Genomic DNA, 6,445 nt, shown 5'->3' on the forward strand with positions numbered 1-6,445 from the left:
CAGGGTCCAATTGACAACATGAAAGCACATATTCTGGCCCTATCTGGCTGATGAGGACATACTTACAAAATAATCAAGGATTTGCTTTGACCCTTAACTTTTTTTAGTAGTATATTTGAAATACATTTACGATAGAGGCAATCGATAACATTTGAAGAAAGTTCTCAAATGTCCAAGTGATAAAGCTGAAATCACACGCTCCGTAATTCACTTACAAAACAAACATATGTGTCGGTGTGGCCCAAACGTACCGGCACACCTATACCTGAGAGTCGTCTTTTATTGGCTGATTCTTAGCAGCTATACATTTCCTACTCTTTTTTTTAATCCTACAAACATAACAACATGGTATGAATTGTTGAATGTGTGTAACGTCACCTTTGATCTTAATATTGTGAATTAAGATAACAATTAACAAACTGTAGCATTGTATCACTAACATTCTATGTGGTACCATAATTGATGACTTCTTACGTATTCAGCAGCTGGCCGTGGGATAATCCACATCATACTTGTTGCAAGATGGGGGAGTCACATCAAGCACAACACAGGACCGGCAGATGCTTGCAACACATAGATAACGACTTGTGAAACGCAAATACACAATAGATACGGTTTTCCTTCATATATTCTCTTGGGTGGCATCAAACAAACTGAATTGTGATTGCAGTATTGTCCCACTGAACCTGTATCTAAATGAATTTGCACAGATTTGCCACCCCTCGATATGACTAGTTGATGTCGGCCAAGTGTTCAGTGACATGTTACCGTGCTTCATGACAAAGTCATCTCTGATTTTTATGGTGGTCAGGAATCCTCTATGGGAATATATCCAATGTATGGAACATGTATCCCGCAAAAGCCAAATGCTGACCCCTCTTAGAATGGAGTATAAACTGTTTATCAACTTGCTTTCTTGCCACAGTGAAATTCTGTTTCTTGTCTGCCATATAAGATAAGAAACGTTGTGCGTTAAATGCAAATGATATATAAAATGGTACCCTGCCAACAATACTCATCACAAATGTATGCGTCGGTTGACAAGGTACATTTCTTGTTTCTGTTCTCATCAATATATGTTCCTTATTCATCATTTCATTTTTTGTAGCATAATCAGCCTTATTGATAAAGATCCCTGTGCATGATTGTATGCATTCTGAATGCTGATTTTTCATAATAGATATTCCCCGTGAAGATCCGGGGTAGAAAAGGTCTAAGAGGCGACTAACGGGATCGGGTTGTCGCTTTCGCTGACTCGGTTGATGCATGCCATCTTATCCCAATTACGTAGATGGAAACTCATGATATTAATCACTGGCTTATCTGGCCCAGACTCGATTATATACAGACCGCCGTCATATGGCTGGAATATTGCTGAGTGCGGCTTAAAAAAAACAACCAACCTACCAACTTTTACATGTTGGCATTTTTTCATACCTTCTCAGATGCTTAAAGGCTGGACAACATTTCTATCAAGAGTAACATATTCTCCTCTCGTTTCAGGATGTAGGTAATCACCACTTGAAACAAATGTCAAAAGTACCCTCTTATCAAACATAGGGGCAACTAGTGTTTTTGCTTCATTGAAAGTAGATGTGAGAATGGCCGCAATTTCAAATCGTACAATGTTTATGCAATCTAACATTATGTCTTTATGTAGACTCAAGACGAATGTATTACTGTGTTCAATGGATTGTCACCCTTGATTATTCTTTGTTAGAACTGGTCCCAAGTAACATTGAGAGGCGACCAAATGGATTAAATTGTCAGTCTCTATCTCATCGTTATTTGCGTGTCATCGTATCACAAATGTGTGGATTGACGCTCGTGATGTCAATGTTAAACGTCAAATAGCTGGAATATTGCCTCGTTAGGCGTTACGTCATACAGATCACAGTAGTTCGAATAATAGCAGTTACAACACATCTGATGACAATTATGACATTAAAAACATTATACAGAAACTAGTGCATATGAAGAGAGAAATATAACTCACACTTCGACTCAACTACTTAATTCACACACCATTGAACATATGATGGTTGTGTTACATCGTAAGCTGTGCTTTCGGGCTCTCCTAAAGTTATATACGTAGGGTAACATGGCTTAACTAACGATGGTGATTTTATTCAACCTAATTTCTTTTGACAATAAATACGATGGTGATTAGAAACGCAACAGCACCAAAAACGATTGAGGGTGCGGAAAGTTCATCCCACCGTGATGTAGTAGTTGGTGCGGTTGCTCCTGAAATATAATATATCGTACCTGCTTCTTTCATTATGCTTTAAAATGAACGTGTTATAGCTGCGCAGTTTCACCATAGACGTACAATTATTTGACACTGAGAAATGAATTTGAGATATGAACGAGGTACAAATCACTGCGATCAGCTGTATCGGGGGTGGAATATTGGTGAATTTCCTGGCTCAAATTGGAAGTTTACACGATATACGGCTTTTCCATTGGACGAAAGGTCCGTCATCTGACCGCGGAAATGACGTTCATGGGTGTATGAACGACACAATTTGACGTTCAAACGTTATTCAGGAGACTGTGTTCTTGAAATGACGGACTACTTACACATTTGTGGGGAAACCCCTAAGTGTTCCTAAACGCAAAAACATACAGAAGCGTTCATCCTGATCATTTATATACTTTAATCTTGAACTCAGTGTTGCAGTATACATTGAGAAACGTTAGAGAGTTTGACTGCATGGTTGTTCACGAATATAATCGCTACGACCAATCATCACGACCAAAACGAAGAAATGCACATCTAAACTATCATGGTATCGACTCGATCCGTGTCTAGGCTGTCAGTGACCGTCTACAGAAATCTATGAATTTACCTAAGTGTCTGTTAATCACCTTTCAATGATCGGACAGTCAATCAATGATGACTAACACGTGTAACTTTGGAAATCTTTCCCGTCACGCGTTGTTGTGTCGGCACACTATTTTTTTAGTTAGAGCCAAATAGCTTTGGATTGGGCGATCAGGTTCTGTGACTTTGCTTCCTCAAGGTCATGTCTGATGGGGTGGATTGTTTCACACACTTACAGTCATTGGATTGTCTGGTACAGAATCCAGTATGTAAAGGGTACTGATATAGTTGAAATATTGTTGAGTGCGGCGTCAAAGAAAATATACAGCAATATTCATTTCATTTCAAGTATGTTTTGTCCAGATAAAAGGTACACCCTCAATGACTTAATATTGCTGTGATCAATGCTTATTGGCTTCATTGTCAGAACATGTGTTGAAGAAAAGGTAGTCAAATATTCGTAAATATGAGATATGCAATTATTACTGGATACATTACACAACCCCTCACATATGCTATTTTGCAAACCCTTAAATAGAAAACAGTAGATCCTAACTTACCAATATTGCAAACATATGCTGTTAATATGTCATTCGATTCTCAACTTAAACAACACACAATAACTTGTAAATGTTATTTCAATCTCATCAAAAGCTCCTGGAACAGTTTATGCTCATCACCATAACAGGTGCAGAGAAAAGTAAAGGAAAACTTTCTCGATTGATAAAATTGTTATTCATGAACATTATTGAATTAACGACCTTCCTCGTCAACATATATTAACATATATGCATTCTGAATTTGAACTTCAGTATTAACTTTAATTTCCTTTTCATAACGATGTGTGTATGTGTGGTGAAAAGAAAAAGACAATTCTGCGCCACCACTGGGTTGAGCCACTGTTTTGATTGGATACTGATCGCCCCGTCTGGGTGACATCACTCTAAAAATACTTCGCAAACGGTTTGTGAGAACGGGGTGTAACGAAGCGTTGCGCCAAACCCGGGAAAACCCATACTATTATTAGTTCAACCTCACCAATTTAAATGTGACTTAACCAAACAGCTGTTTATCAGTACCAAACAACTGTATAAGGTTCGAGGGGATATTCTAGCTACTTTATACATGGTAGTTTAAATAAGACTACGTTTTTAAATACATTTATTGATCGGTTTGATCCCATTCGACATTTTGGCCGACTCCACGAAATGAGGTCAGAGGTCGGAGGTCAGAAAGCTAGTTGTGTGTACGCTGATAGCAATCGCGTGTGTAAACGCCCCTGAGTGATGATTGTATTCTTATAAAAAGCCTTGTACTATTTATTTTCTGATCATTTCTATGTTCACCATGCCCTTTCTAGGCTGAAAAGAATATTTGGCCAGTATGTATTGTAATCCTAGACATGTAGCTTCAGTTTCGGGGCCATCAAAACTATTATATGGTTAAAAAGGAAGGCAAATTTGATATCAGATTACATCAGATTAAGAAGTGGTTCGCCTTGTATACGCCTAGTCACTACAACGGTCTTTACGAGATTAAAAGAAAGGGGTGGATGCGACCGGCCTTAATGACCGGTGGGCTACGTCTCTAACATAGCTCCAGATGGCCGAGGTTTCAAGTATCTATTTATAACAATCAATAGTTTTGCAAGATACCTACATGTATGTGTGGAGCCGACTCGAAATGTAACATCAGATGATGTCATGAAAGCACTTTAAGACGTTTAACCGTGATACTCTACCACACGTGATTGGATAATAAGAAAATTGGAAAATGTGCCCCCTCATTTTTTGAGTGTTAGGCCCTTGCTCCGTGCTTTTAAACTGAGTTATTTATCCAGCGAAGGGGTCTTTTGCATGAATTAATTTCACATTTGATAAACGTATCTGATAAAAAAAAGCGGCCTAAGTGTCTATGGATATTTAAAGCGTTGTAGTTTTGTTTATAGTACATATTCACTACTACATGAACAAACACAGTTCTAAAGTGCCTCGTAGCGGGGGAAAGTGAGGACGTGTTCTTAAGATTTGTTTTATTCACAATACATTAATCTATGCTTTTGTGCTTCATCGAACGTGTGTGTGTGAAACGTCAAATATATCCTGCGATTGCACATAATGTGTAATGAAATGTTTGCAGATATACAAATTGAGTATTATTATTAATGTATCACTGTGGTCGAATTGATACATTTCCTATTCATATATAAGCACGACCTGTTTTGTTTCACAGTGTATAAGAGGCGGACGGGTAGCCGAGTGGTTAAAGCGTTAGCTCGTCACGACGAAGACCCGGGTTTGATTCCCGACATGTGTACAATGTGTGAAGCCCATTTATTGTGTCCCCCGCCGTGATATTGCTAGAATATTGCTAAAAGCGGCGTAAAACCTCACTCACTCACTCACTCACAGTGTATAAAAGTATGATACATAAATAATTTGTGGTGTAGATGTCATTTTAAGTTCATAACCTTGATGTTGCTATTGCTACTATAGCTAACGCAACACGTGGATTAGAAGTGACGAATCCTGATAAAATGCATGAAAGCTCAGTGCATAGCCAAATCGGTATGCTTATTGACCAAAATGTTCACAGAATGTTCTTTTGATGCATCACGGGTAGCATTATTTCAATAGAGCGGTTGACAAGACAGCGGTAGACTTACAAACTGTACGTGGCCAACCCGTTTCAATAAGGGAAGTAACTCGTACGTGCATACCACCTACGTTTTATCAACGTACCCGGCGCTACACTTGTCACATATCTGTATTGAGCGCGATGCCTCTCACACGGACACTGCGCGTATGGATCTAGGTCAGCGTGTACTAGCTGTCGCCTTCTCGTTCCTTCACAATGCATTCGGCAATGAAATATAATAACCAAGTGACCCATTCAGTAGGCCTTGTTAAGATTTTGTGGGACGTTCCGAATGTAACGAAGAATTTGAGCTTCCTTGTTGTGTATTGTCGGTTGTGTATTGTGGCTAAAGAACTTGATCACAACACTAAAGGACAGGGTCGAATCACCCATTGTCCAAATTCGGGGAATATTTCTAAAGGAGCGACTCACTCACTCACTCACTCAATGTTTTCATTTTGCATCGTGATAGTCGTATCTAATCTTCCCTGACTCGTTATCGAAAATGTTTTTTCTCTTATCCTGCAAAGTTGTGTGGGGGGGGGTGGGGGGGTTGGGGGGGTGGTCATTCGCTCCAGGAAATTGGACACAGGGAATAGTCGGGAATAAGCCACCGAGTATGTTTACGTTAACTATTAACCGTAAATATATTCTATGGGTAAAACAAATGAAGAACTTCTATCTCAAACATGACACACAATGGTTGACAATGATTGATTTAATACATATGACGAAGATGATCTGAACACGACAAATTGCATATGAGCATAGTAATTGCAAATAATACTTTGACACAATCTTTCTAGATACATTACCAGAGTTGGCTCTAAAAAAATATAATGTTCATCATGATACATATTGAAACGTAAAGCAACACTAGAAAATTATATAGGGTTTGCAAAATCTGCCCACAACAGCATTGCAAAAAGGATATTAAGAATATACACAAAGGTAGGACATGCTTAAAAAAACACAAAAACT

This window comes from Haliotis rufescens, unplaced genomic scaffold (assembly GCF_023055435.1).
Source record: "Haliotis rufescens isolate VD_foot unplaced genomic scaffold, xgHalRufe1.0.p SCAF_63, whole genome shotgun sequence".
Taxonomy (NCBI): Eukaryota; Metazoa; Mollusca; class Gastropoda; order Lepetellida; family Haliotidae; genus Haliotis; species Haliotis rufescens.